The sequence below is a fragment of the Oenanthe melanoleuca genome, chromosome 3 (assembly GCF_029582105.1).
Source record: "Oenanthe melanoleuca isolate GR-GAL-2019-014 chromosome 3, OMel1.0, whole genome shotgun sequence".
Classification (NCBI taxonomy): Eukaryota; Metazoa; Chordata; class Aves; order Passeriformes; family Muscicapidae; genus Oenanthe; species Oenanthe melanoleuca.
Genome location: NC_079336.1, coordinates 83,837,448 through 83,851,516, shown reverse-complemented (window position 1 = coordinate 83,851,516; position 14,069 = coordinate 83,837,448). Strand labels below are relative to the sequence as shown.

At 41.2% G+C, this 14,069-nt stretch overlaps 1 long non-coding RNA gene across 2 annotated transcripts; it reads right to left on the bottom strand.

Moving 5' to 3' along the window:
- Positions 1–1,056: 1,056 nt before the first annotated feature.
- On the bottom strand, positions 1,057–13,849 carry LOC130251497 (uncharacterized). 2 transcript variants are annotated; one of them, XR_008840169.1, is made up of 3 exons: positions 13,793–13,849; positions 5,989–6,111; positions 1,057–1,309 (listed from the first exon to the last, which is right to left on the bottom strand). It is a non-coding gene; the product is annotated as an uncharacterized LOC130251497 (long non-coding RNA). The 2 variants fall into 2 exon arrangements; XR_008840168.1 differs by lacking the exon at positions 13,793–13,849 and adding an exon at positions 7,368–7,760.
- Between the last annotated feature and the right edge of the window lie 220 nt (positions 13,850–14,069).

Below are 14,069 nucleotides of genomic sequence, written 5' to 3'. Positions count from 1 at the left end.
AATTCGAAGAGAAACAGTGATAACCTTTCAAACTCCCCTAGCTTTCTGCTGTTTGACATGCACAGAGTTTGAAGCAATGCCATTTAACACAAAAACATCAAACTGAAAGCAATTACTCAGCTGCACGGGAAGAAGTAGGAAAATACTTTACTTTTCTTAAACCAGATTCCAGGTGGTGCTGATCTTGAACTTCAGAAAGCTTTATCAAAAGTTATCAGCCTGGAAAAACACAGCCATAGGAAAGCTGCTATTGCTAAACCAATATGGCTACCAAAGTCAGTCTAAACTATTAAATTCAAACCCAAGTATGAACTAATGCAGAAGCTTGAATTTGTTTGGGTCTGGAATTTTGATGAAGTTTAAGCCCTCCCTCTTTCAGTATATGAACCTAGGAAACAGTGACAGTTTTCGCAATTGTTTACCAGGAAAGAAAGTTTACAACTTGATTTGGAAATTTCCACAACTTGTGATCCAGGAGGGATCCTTTGGGTTCCTCCCTGGAAATTGCACAGACTGTTTCAGTACTGAACTCTGTTCTTTAAACAGCAACTTTAAGAGGAGCCTGAAGTTCAACGAGTATTTCAGGAAAGTGCATACACTTTTCAATAATAAATCCATCATTAAACTTCTTGGCCTCGTGGCCTGCATCTCTTAACACCTTGTGCCATTTGTATGTGTTCTGAAATGCTATGGAAGGATGCTGTTGGCTGATGGGGCTGCGCTAGCAACTCCAGGAAGGAATTTAAGGAAGAACAGAAATCTTTTTTTGAGTAAGATGATCAACTTGATATATAAGTGCTGAATGAATATCGAAAGAAATTCATTTTGCAACAAAGTACATATTTTTTGTTTAGATTGCAAGAAAGGAAAATATATTTCCTTGTTTATATTTACACTTACATAAAATTGTGTCATACAAGTATGGCATGACTACATATGACTTCCTGATGGAAGTGTTTTCTAGGTTTTTAGATTGTTGTATCTTTTCTGATTTAATAGTTAATATGATATACTCATGATTTATATTTTCTGTACAAATTTCACAAAAATCAGCTCTGTAGGTAATTCCTCTTTTATTAAATTAATTAAATCATCAATCAAACCTTTTGTGACTTCCTCCCTCAAGTCGTAAGAAAAAGAGCAAAATTCCCTGTTTCATTATTCTCTTTTAAATCTGTCCAATAGAAGGAAATGAAGTTTTCAAAGGGATCACATGGAGGCTACAGAGTCGGGACTGGCAGGGTCCGTTTGCTCTCCAGCCCTGATATCCTCTGTGGCCTTTGGCAAGGCACTTTCCACTTCAGTCTCCCTGGAGAGAAAAAAACGATTTATGTAGAGTTAGACACATCAGCTACAAGAGTCTTGCTCTTTTATTTCCTACAGTACTTATATGAGTCCCACTCCCTTTGAAAGAGGTTTCTGGCAACACTCGGTACTACACAAGCACCAATACCAAACCCTAACCCTTCACAGGAGGAAATCGCTCCTCCAATTAAACCTGGTCCAAGCAGCATGCACTGTGTAAGTGACCTTAGATGGAGGAAAGGGTGCAAGGAAAAGTGGAAAATGCTAGACTTCAGTCAGGCCAGCTAGCTAGAGACTGCAAACTGCTCCGGGATTACACTGAGACAAGAATGCAGAGCACACACTACTCTCCTGACACTGCAAAAAGAAAAAAAAAAATTAGCAGAAGGCAGCCAAACAAAGCAAAGCACCTGCAGCATGAATTTCTGGGCTTTGGCATGAGAATTAGATCATGTTGCTTATAGGACAATAATTAGGAAGGGAGTTTCTAGGCTCATAATTAAAGAGTTAAGGGCTTACCAGCCCTGAGTTGCAGATGTATTACGTGCCATAAAAGGTGTCAAGAAAAGTTCAGGAGAGTTGTGAAGAAATCCTGCCAAAAGTCATGCCCAAACACATCTAATAACAAAATATGTGTATATGACAAGCATGTCTGACAGTTCAGTTTTCTAGACGCTACATGGCGTTTTGAAGAAACATTAGATGTTGATGGATCTGCTTTTTACATTTAATGGTGCAAACCAAAAGGAAAAAGGAGATAAACATTGTATAACCTAATTAATGCATTAGTGTAGCTTCTTCCTCATAAACCTTGGCAGCAAACCATTTTACTTTTGACAAAGAGCTATTCTGATCCTGTTACAAGCACTCCTGCTTGCTTGGTAAAAAGTAATAATATTCATTTGAATTCTGGATACATCCCTGCCTTCTTCTCCAACTTCATATTAGCTACTTGTCGAAACCAGTGATGCTCTTTCAATCCACAGGCTATAACTCAGTTTGCTAAAAATATCTCATTTCATGCACTTAATGCCAAATGGTTAGTGGTGATGATAAAGCAGGAGGAACCCATGCCTGCCAAGGCTTTGCACCCACTCAGGAACTCCCTGAGATGTGTCTGGGGGTGTGAACACAGATTCTCCATTTTTGCAGAGGCTGGATGGAGGATCAGGGTCCAGCAAAGCAAGGCAGGCAGATCCCACACTGGCAGATTGGAAGCTGCCTTCTGCTTTGCATCTCTCTGAGGGTGTCTTGTGATAAAAGCTTCTTCTTGCTGTAGGAGTTAACATTTTAAGTCCTGATTCTGAGTCTTGACGCATGTGCTGAACTTTTTCTTCCTATCTGCAGTCCCAGGAAAGTCAGTAAGACTGCTTGAAATATGTACAGCCTGTATATCTTTGCAGGACCAGGGCCCAGTACAAACAAGCCTGTGCCATTTAGCTTTGTACTATATGCAATATACTAGAGCTTAATACCATAGGGCACATACCACATACAGAATTCAGTTTTGCATTCCCAACTGCAGTAATTAATTAGAAGCCAGTAAAGCTATATGTGTGATTTAGGAATGGTGAATGCAGCCCTGGGAAAAGGTTAACATCAAGAGCACCCTAAGGAGGCTAACAGGATGGAGTTGCAAGCATATTTTCTCAGGAAAAGCAATTAAAAATGACATGATGTTAAAATAAGTCAGTCAGAAAGAATAACAGAACATTCACCTGCAAGTAATCTCAGGAGACTGGTCAAAACTTGGAGAAAAAAAGAGATCTCACAAATTGCTCAGTGTTTAACTTGAAGTCCATTTGTTAATTTTGTAAACACTGCTGCTTCCGTTTTGCACTGACACGCTATTGACAGTGGGACTCCAATCCCCCCAGGAAGGAAGTATCAGGTTTCAGGCAGCTTCGGGACACTTCTCAAGTCTATCTCCACCTGAAGGGCTTTGGCAATAGTTACTGACAGAATGGTGCACTTTGGGCTCCATGTGAATGAAAACTGCCTTACGTTTCAGGTCCGTGTTCGGGATTGTGGCACAGCCAGCTCAGGTGAGGCTGCTCTTCCCTTTACCAGCCTTTACCTAAGAGATTTCATTCGCCCTGCACCAGCCATTCTGCAGCACCAGCTGACAGCAGATTCCTGCTTTCCAGCCACCTTTGCCCTGGTGTGGATACAGCCAGATGGGCTGGGAGACCTTGATGTGGAACTAGGTCAGGCTTCTTCAGCCCAGCCACTCTGCACGCTGCCCTATCCTGCTGCCAGCCATCCCAATTGGTTTCTCAGTATGATTTCACCCATTGCCTATCCCATTTGGTATAATTGTGTCTCTAATAACATGGATGCTACTCTGGCAGTAGGGTGCTCATCACATATTCCTTGTTCTGAGCTAAACAGTTTCAAATAGAAGGCCCAGTGCCATGATTTTTGAACATCTTTCCTGCTGGAGGATTAGATGCAGATTGCTCAGGATTTGAGAAATTAAATTCCACGTATATGATATTGGAAACCATAGGCCTATAACATATTAATAATGCAGGCAGGAAGGCACCTTCGGCAGCTACTTATTTAGTATATATACTAAATAAAGAAGAAACTGGCCTCTCCCACAGCACTGGGGCACTGGGCACCCAGGTCACATCATTTCAGATTACACACAGAAACAATTATGCATGTTCATATGAAACACAGGCTCTTGTTAGCTTCATTCTACTAGTTTCATATGCTAACTTTGAAGGTTGAAGTATTTTGTTTTAAAAGCATATAGACAGTAACTTGACAAGTGATCTGAAATCCACCAACCCATCAGCAACTAGCATGTCCTGGTGAGCATCACAAACCAGGAGGGATCTACTGAAGGTGTCCCATTACTGTGAAAGGGGTTGTCTGTAACTGAGGTGCCCCAGGTAGGTGAGGTGAGGTGAGGTGAGGTGCAGCTTGCTGTGGGTGAAAGGAGCACCCAAGAAGCACATGCAGGTCTGGGACATGGCCGAGTTGTACTGCAGCCAGCAGAGCTCCTGCAGTCCCAGCTGGTCATCTCCAACCTCTCAGCTGAGTCAAGGCATTGCCATGGTGGCTGCTCAAAACAAGCCACTGCATTTGTCACCTCCACACAGAGCAAGGACGCACTCTTTGAGGACCATCACTAGAGGCTTTTCTAGGGGCTCAGTTCAAGAAGGGGAGACTGGTCACTTTTGAATTGTGCATGAGAATGTGCTGTGAAAACCCTTGAGGTCCATTTCTAAATGTAACTCACATGGCTGCATTTTCATTCCAATTGCCATTTTTAAGACACACACCTTTTTTTCCTTTTTCTTTTTTTTTTTAAGCCTTCCTGCTTTCTTTATTTATACCTCAGGTACATGTGGTATGAAGGACTAATCTTAAACATTTACAGCCTGAGGTTGGTTTGCGGTATTTATTTCAACTTATTATATATTATAGTATGCTTTTGATTATATATGACAATCAATTTGCTGGAATTTATAGCTCTCTGACTAATATGCTTTCATGATGTACTTGCCCTTAATTTGTGGATTTTATAGAGAGTTTATTGAGGTTGGATTTCCCGCTTCTCTTTCCATGTGCTCTTTCTTTTTAAATTTCAATTTGTATAAATGCATGTCAGAGAGAAAGGGGAATATGAAAGTTTAACAATCACAAAAAATGATAGTTGTTTTGCAGAATAAAGCTCCCAGAGTAGTCCCACAGCAGCCTTTCCTGGGCTCAGTGACCATTTGGTGGAGATCCCCTCTGCCTTTGAATTTGGTCCCTCAAGATAAATAAAATCTTCTGCCCATATGCAGGACCCAATATGGGAATTGTTCCCAGCATCAGCAGGGAGGAAGAGATCAAGAATTAGCGTGGGCCCAGCCTGGCACAGACTGGGGGGACACAGCTGGATTTTTTGGTAGAGTGCACTCAGCAGTGGCATCCATTCTCCCCTCCCCATGCTTTCTCATTACAGCTCTGCTCCCCATCTCTTTGCAAACATCCCTTCTGCCTTTGCCATATATGCTGAGATCAATGGGAGGTATATAAGAACAAAAGAAAGAACGTGGCCTTGCAGTCCAGGCCTGCACTTTTAAGTTCTTCCCAAACACTAAACACTTTCTAATTTAAACCCCCTGGTTACGGGATTTGGATAGTTCCTGAGCAGTGTTTGTTTAATTTTTCAGACCAGATAAAAAATGTTTCAGGTTCTCAGCAAACAGGATTTGACACAGTGCTGAAAGGTAAGAAGTCAGAGGAAAGGGGGGTTCAGCTCAGATAGTGAATGTGCAAAGCACAGTCAATAGGCCACAAGTAGAGGCAGATTGTGGCAAGGAGGAGGTAAGAAACCTACTGTGAACACAGCAGGGACCTCAATCAGTCCCTCCCCAGGCAGTGATTACGGCAGCAATGACTGAAAAGCGTGTAACAGCCATGGCATCTGAGTCTGCCCAGACTACCTTCCTGGGCAGGTACCTTCACAGGGGCTGTCTGGTATGAGATTAAGCTGGACACATCAAAGAAACATCAAGGCAGGTAGAGCTGTGAGCTGGGGGGAGAGGATGACATAAGATGACACCTGATACAAGAGGAGTAGAGACCTACTGGAGCCTGAGGCTGAGCTCTGATGCAGTGCCATAGGGCCAGGGGGATGGAGAGAAGCCAGAACAGAGCTGACAAGAGGTATCACCTACTCACCAGTGCAGGGGGTGCTGCATCAGGATAGCTGTGGAGAGCAGACCTTGGCTTTGGTCTTCCGTCTCATCTCTTCAGAGATTGTTGCTTCATATGGCCTCAGACTGCTGGTGAGTTGTACTCAAACTGGCAAAAACAGAAAAAAAAAATGAGAAGGTGGATTAATGTTCAGAAAGGGGAAAATGTAGCCACAAGGAGCCCAAGTTTAATTAAAACTTAATGAAGCTGAAGATCCTTTGTGACTGAAATGCTTACAACAACTTTAGCATAGGTATCTTCTAACCTCAAGGAGCACTCAAAATCAAAAGCAACCTAAAATTTAGCAAAGAAAGCCAGACTTGCTATAGATCTAAGAAAAGGAGTCTCCAGGGTATAAAAATACCTTAACAGAACAGATACACAACCTTTTTTAAAACTGTCTATAGATTTTTAAATTAATTTCTACTCAAACCAAATATATCCCTGCAGTTCTTTGCAATGGCACCATCACTGTTAAATACAATTGGGCTTTTCCCACAGCCTTGCCACTGCTCACCCAGACTCCCTCTCTTTTCAGGGTAATTCTGGTTTGAGATGCTGGTCTTCCCATTAAAACAACAGGAGCCATATGAGAAACTCATATTTGTTATTAGTCTAATTCAAGATTCATCACCTACTGCCTTTTGAGAGTGAGGAGGGCACAGCATTCATATGGGGGAATTTCCAGGGCTGTCCACATATTGCTAAATGCCTTTAGGGCACACAACATGACAGGGAAAGGGAAATTATGCAGCCACTGCCTTATCTCATGAACCTTGCTTTTCCTTTTCTGATATCCTCACTGAAAAGATTACACACAATTACTAGACTGCACAAAGACTGCAGAGTCCTTTACTTTGCTCAGAAGAGGGATTACGTGTATTTTACCTTACGACACTACAGATCTCATGACACCACAAACTGGGTGAATATTTTGGGACATCTGCACTTCTGAGCTCCTGCCTCAAGCTATTCCTCATTATTTACTGCTAACTAATGAGCAGTCAGGTGGCTGATTCTTTTAACAGAGGGCACCGTTTAGACTGCTGTATACCCTCGAGCACCATTTACCATCTCACACTTTGGTCTGGGCTTTTCATTTAAGCAAATATCTCCCTTCCTTCAAACACTGCTGGATATAACAGATAGAGAGGCAGCCATGTACCAAAATAGACGTATTTCTAAACATTTCCAGCTGCCTTTAGGGCCCATATAGTATATGAGGTGAGATACTGTGAGGTTTCACCACACAGTAAAGAGCAGCCAAAGGGCATTTTCTAAACTTTTTTTTCCTACTGTCTTCCATTTGATGAAAGACTTGTGGTTAAACCTTTATCTTCTATAAACATTTAAAAGTAGGTTACCTTTTATTTTCACGTCTCACTTTTGTTTCATTAGAGGATAGGTTTTACTGCAGTAATTCAGGTGATTGATACCTTGGATCACCTTCAGAAAATAGATGTTAATGATCTGTATCTGTGTCTGCATTCCAGCACAGATGTGAGTGCAGATGTATTTGCATGCAAGATGCCCACGAAGCGGTGTTTCTTTCCAATGGCATTTTTTCTTTGCTTTTACATAAGGCAGCTCCCATGCATGTGGTATGGAAACCTCTAGGAGCAGTATTTTTCTAGCATTTCTTGCACTCTCTTCTCCTTTTCCCACACCTCAGCAAGTACCTCCATGCCATCCAGGTTTACTGATTTTTTTGAACAGTAGACCATTACTGATTATGTGGCAAACATGTGGATGTGGTTCATCACCAGGAGGCTCCCCAAATTAAGTTTTTTTTAAAAAAAGGTTCCTTTTCCTCTGCTTCCTTTGAGGGACGCCACAGCTGGTATTCCTAAATTCTCTCTGAAAGTTCCAGTCACAGCCTCACCACTGAGGAAAAAAGGGAAAACACAGAGCCTGCAGTTAAGCAACCATCTTTTGTCATTTTAAGTGGTTATTGCAACTAACTGCACTTCAAACCCTTGCTGCAAAACAGCTCAAGCCTGGTGATTGCAGTCACCATGCTATCACCAACCATGGCTGCACTGCACATCCAGCAGGGACCACGGGAGAATTTTAAGTGTTTACTATTAATGACACTCACCCTGTCTCCCAGTGAAGAAACTGTGCACTTGCTGTCACTGTAGTCTGAATATACAGGTTGAACAGGAAGGTGGCACTAAAATTTAAGTAATATCTAACATGTTTCCAGAAGTCAACACCAAATAAGGATGCACATCTGAATGAACCTTAATTCCTCAGTGGAGTGATGGTTAACAATTTCATAGTAAACTGTTAAGAAAACTGAAGCTCACATAGGAAAGCTGGAATTATTAAAAGAGCTCAGAAAGCTACAATTGTTAAATCTCCCTTTTCCTTAATGTTTGGGGTTTTTTTTCCTTAGCAACCAGTCTCAAAATTCAAAAGATGCCAGAAAACTATGAACTTATTTTAAATGAGCTGTGGAAATCTCCTGCTGTCCTGTGTCTCTCTGTCTGAAGCTATGACCTTCCTGTCCTAGTGTCATGTGTCTGATCGTATAAAGAAATAATTCATAGTGCACTTCTTACATTTTACATAATAATTGATTTAAAATGCTTCATATTCTATTTCACTTATTTAATTCACTTTTTAAGTTTGAGTCCAAATAAATAATGTTAAAAAGCCTGGTTTTTGAAGCCTGAGAGCTTGTACACAGCAACAAAACAATGAGAAGTTGACCTGGAGAAAACAGTTATTGGGCAGACGATAAAAATTACATCATTTATCTGTTAAAGAGAGATTCCTACCAAAAGCATGAAGCATAGGGAAATGTAGGTATAACAAAACATCTGAAATACACTTTAGAACAAATCAGCTAGGAGAGTGAAGAAAAATGAGGGAAATTCCCCCAACTAACTAAAAAGACCCAAATGCCCAAATCTTCTTGAAACAGATCTGTGGAATGAATACTTGCTTCTGTTTACTAAACTCAAATACTTCTCTTAAAATACAAAAAAAAACAAAACAATTTTTTCTAGGAGAGTAATTTCCTAAAAGAGGTAACTCAGTCTGCCACAATGCTAATTTAGGAGATTCTGTTTTGAATGTATCCTTAGAACCGTGAACAGCAGATGAGCTCTTTATTCTCAGTAAATCTCATCTCCCATTCAAATATTCCCTCCAGTGAATAGTAATGCCAGAATAATATAAACAAATGGGTGAATCGTGATCAGAAAACGCAGGGAAAAGAAAAGAAAACAGAGAAAATTTAACCCCAAGACACAAGAGACAGGTGCAAATGAGGTCTGGGATTTCAAACATTAGTCCCAAAAGCAGCAGTTCCGTCCTCACACTGGGAACTTAGGTTGTGATTAATTAATGGCACTTCACTCTCCTGAACTGTATTTGGAAAGTCTTTAAAAAGGCTCTGGAGGAATATACAGATTTCTCTACTGAAAGAAAAGGAAGCTTCAGATTCTGTCCCTGCTACTGTTTAACTGCATCAATTTACAATCTATAGTTACTGAATGTTCAATTCATCAGCAAACCCAGCCTGGAGGGGCTACAGCCCATTCAGTTAAAAGAAGTGTGGGCATTGGGATCTACAGAATCAGGGTTATCTTGGGCCTTGGAACCTTACTGTGGTTTATAAACTGACTTGGCAGAAATTATGCACCCCAGACCAAAACTGCCAAGATCTTTTCCATAATGGAAGAGAAATCTTGCTAGTTCAGGAGGAAGAACACCCATCAAGAATAATGTGGATGATGAGACATAAAAAATGAAACAAAATAAGCCTGGCTACTTTGCTTTCTTTCTTCTGGTGATGTCTTTTTATCTAAGATGAGAGAGTTTGAAAATAATAAAACAAAAGGAAAAGAAAAGGAAAAGAGCTATCCAGCGATCCACATCATTCAGCAACAAGAGAAACAAAAGCACTGCTAGTCAAATTTTTGAGCCATGAGAGATCTTGGCTGAAGTCAGTAGAGAAATACCTCCACTAAATACTCCCCTCTCCCCAGCTAATCCCTAACTCCTTCCCTCCCACACTTTAGGAATGAGCTCAAAATATCCATGTTTTACTGTGAGCACAAAGTTTCTCTCTCACTCTCACTCTTTTGGTGCTGATAACTGATATCACCCTCAGATAGTGCAGATGAATATAAAAATATAAGTACTGGCAGCTTTCAGACTTGCCTTTTCATCAAAAACTCGATGGGAAGAGGGAAGCAAGCTGCTGAGTTATTCCTAATCTACCTGGAGGAGATTTTTCAGTGGAGCCCAAGTCTCTGGAGAACAGCTCACAGCAGCTCTAATCACAACAAGGCCCAGGCAGCCATTACTTGATTTAACACACATTTAACACACACACATCTCATGCAGGTGCCAAGGTATGGGAATGCTTGTGAGAAGATTAGAGTAAAATTTGGGGAGAGTGTAAAATGGCTGCAAGCAGGGATGCATCCTGACAGGGTTCCCTGTCTGACCCAGCCAGGAGGGAAAAAGTGCAGTACTCACTAAAGCCATACTCTCTCTGTGTAATTCCAGCCCAAAGCATCTTTTTGTACATGCTTAGCTCTGTATAGGTTTATAACATTCCCTAAACTGTTTTTTTTTTCCTTTCTGCATTCAGATCTAAGGTTTCTGACTATCAAATCTTTAGGAAAATTAGCAGAGCTTGCCTCTGCAAGGAATAAGAGAGGTAAAGGAAACTGCACTGAACTGGGCTTGTAACCTGATGTGTACTTTGCTTATAAAACAGAAGAAACACTCTTAATCTCATTTACTTTCTGTTGATGGCAACTGTTTTTAAAAAAATCTCTTACTGAGTGCAGAACCTGCTTCCTACAGAAATTTATGGTCATAAATAGAAAAGATACATTTCTGTCTGTATCTACATTTGATCTTATATTGGAACTCATGCTTTTGTACTGTTCTGAGCACAAAAGCCTATAGCTGACAGATAAACAATATCAACCACTCCTTGCACATAGAAATATAAGAAAAGGTAAAATAATGGGCATGTTGGGTCATAACTCTAAACTTTTAGTTTTGCATCAGTGACTCCCAGTGATGTTCATTTCCACAGTGAACCCAGTCCTTTTAAATGTCCAATTTCTGGTGCCAAGTCATTAATCAAAATTAAAAAGCAGCTAGTTTTTAAAAAATAATTGGCTTCTATCTGGAGTTTGTTAGATCTTCATTAATGGATAGTCTTTCAGTTTCCTGGTTGTCATCAATCTGCTTTAGAAACATCTCTTCAAAGTATTTTACTAAAGTGTTTTACTAAAATACTGAAATCTTCATCTCTCATTTGTTGTTTTGTTGATCTTTGCTGGCTTCATAGTGCAACTAGGAATTGATTCTTTAACTTCCCTGTAAGGAAGGGAGAGATTCTGCATTTTTTGCACACAGAGAAGGGAGGCTGTCACCCATGAGCTGGAAAAGCTGTTGGCAGTGGCAAAGCCAAGTGAAGGCTCCTTGTTGCCAGCGGGAAAATTAAAGTGTTAACATTAGTTCTGTCATAAGATATTAAACCCATTCCTTGTTTCCACTGCTATCCTGCTGAAAGGCCAAATCAGCTCAGTTGTTAGGCATGAGAAAACTCAGGACAGCACCAAGCATGTTGCAGGGATGAAAAGCTCTGCATACCTTGCTTCCCTCCTGCAACAAGCTATTAACTTGCTGAGGGAAAAGGCAGGTATTGCTGCTGAGGAGATGACCCAAGTCCAGAGAAGAAACTGTATTCCCACCTTGGAGCCAGGTCTGATGAAGTAAATTTCCCAAACCACGCCATTCCTCCCCTTCAGCAACAACCCTGAACTACACCCTACACTATTACACATTTCAGATCATCCCCACTGCAAGCTGCAGCACAAAAATCCAAATGTTAAAGTCATATGGTATCAGTCCTTTCCTTGTCATTGTCATCACAGCTAGATGAGATGTTCCAAGACATCTTTCCTGTGGTTCTGAACTTTGTCTTGGTAGGGGTGGACAGTGCGCACACTCACTTTGGCTAGCAGAAGACTGGGGACAGCAGAGAACCAACCTCCTTTGTAAAGGATCAGCTGGGCATTGCCTGCTCCTGCCAGAGCCTAAAGAGTTGCCTGAGAAGGCAAAGTCATGCTGGCAGGTGGTGGCTGCAAGGAAACACCATTGACATTGCTTGATGGGCGAGACCCCAGCCCCAGCACAAATGAATGTCCAGTCACTCTGGGCTGGTCTAGAGAATACTGAAGGCAAGGGGTACTGCAGCTGCAAGTTAAATGCAAACTGTTTTCTGATTTTCTAATCAAGATAGCTTAAAGTAGTGAACAGTTCACTAAAATTCCTAGCACAGCTTTTCCAATTAATTATTGGATATTGCACATAAAGTTTTATTCAGCAATGCATGGTGGTCCCACAAAGCAATATTTATGTTTTAACACAGACTTAAACATTTGGGCTAGGAAAATTTTGTCTCATTTTGAGTCACATTTTGAAGACTTATACACCAGCTTTCTCCCTGGAAAAAAACATGCAAAAGTGGAGTCATTAGTTACATTCTTTGCAAGTGTATGATTTCCACTTCTCTCTACCTGTCTAGGCAAGCACACGAGTTTTCACATTGCTGAATGAAACCACTTGACATAAGCCTTCCTGGCAAAATTCCATCCACATACAAATAAAAAGCTCAGTCTCATTATAAAGGAAAAAAAGAAAAGTGATTTTTGAGCGATTAGTAGCACACACTCCATTAAAAATCATGAGTTCAGATTACATTCGTAAGATACTGCATCTGCAGGGTAACAAGGGACACCAGACTGCAATTGTATTTTAAATCCTAACAGCACCTTTGAAAACTTTGAGGGCTCTTCTTGTTGATCCTGGGTAGCATCAGAGGCCAACAGGGCTCTGACATTTCCACATATTCTACCTCAAGGAAAACAACACTTTCAGTCCTGCCTATCTGCTCTGTTCTGCAACAGCTTATCCTCAGAAAGGGGCTGTTTCATCAGTATTTGTCAAGCCCTAACCTCACAACAGGGGCCCACCAGCACAGGCACAATCAAAATAATGCATTAGTACATCTAGACAAATGAGTTCCTCCTTTTTCTTCAGCAGTGTCATCTTGGTTTGTGCACTCCCTTCAGAGATGTTAACAACTGGCAGCTCTGCTCAGGGAGATCACTGATCTAATTTATTTTTCCTTCCCCCTTTAGGGAATGCTATCACAGTGCTCTAAGATCATTGCCTTGTATGTCTCACTCTCCTCCCCTGATGAAATGGCTCTGAACTATCACCACCTGATCTGTGGGGGAGGCTGCACCCTCACAAGCCCTTCCATTAACTATTCCTGCTGACAGCTCCTTGTTTCTTCAGCGAGCTGTCTCTGCTTACCCAAGGGGGTGCTTCCACAGGACCTTCATCCCTGGCTTTTAACAGCTTTGTATACACAGCTCGCAGCAGACTGGTTGGCAAACTCCTGATTTATCAATATTTTATCCTCAACACTAGATTTTCCATGATGTTGCTCAGCCTTAACTCGGGGAACACTATTTCCCTTCCATGTGTCAATGTCTCTTAGGGCTTAGCAGCAGGAGATGTGTTTGGGAACCTAAACAGCCCCACCTCTGAGGCCTCAGAGGATGCTATTTCTTCTCCTCCTTTTTGAGGCATTTGAAAGGATTTCACAAGATGGAGAGAAACTTTACAGGTTTATGCTTGTTCTCAGTGTGTTTGTTCAGCAACAGCTCCTTGTAAATGGCTGATTTAGGGCTGTATTTAAACTGGAAAACACCTCAGAAGAGTTGGATGGAAAACATCCTACCAGCAAATGCAGTCATCTGGAGGAGGAGTTGCTCTCTGGGGCCATCACACCATTTCCCAGCAGGATAATGTTGATGCTGTCTGAAAAACAATAATACATAAGAAAATAAAGGGAAGCCTGTGTTTTTTATTGTTCCTACACACTGTGGCAATTTTCTGTGCCATGCAATATTTCTCACCCTTGTTCTTCCATACTGCCCCCTCTCTTTAGGATGACTTTTCTATTTCAGTTCAGAAAAGTAACATTTAAAAATCAAAATATTACATTTCTCTTCCTT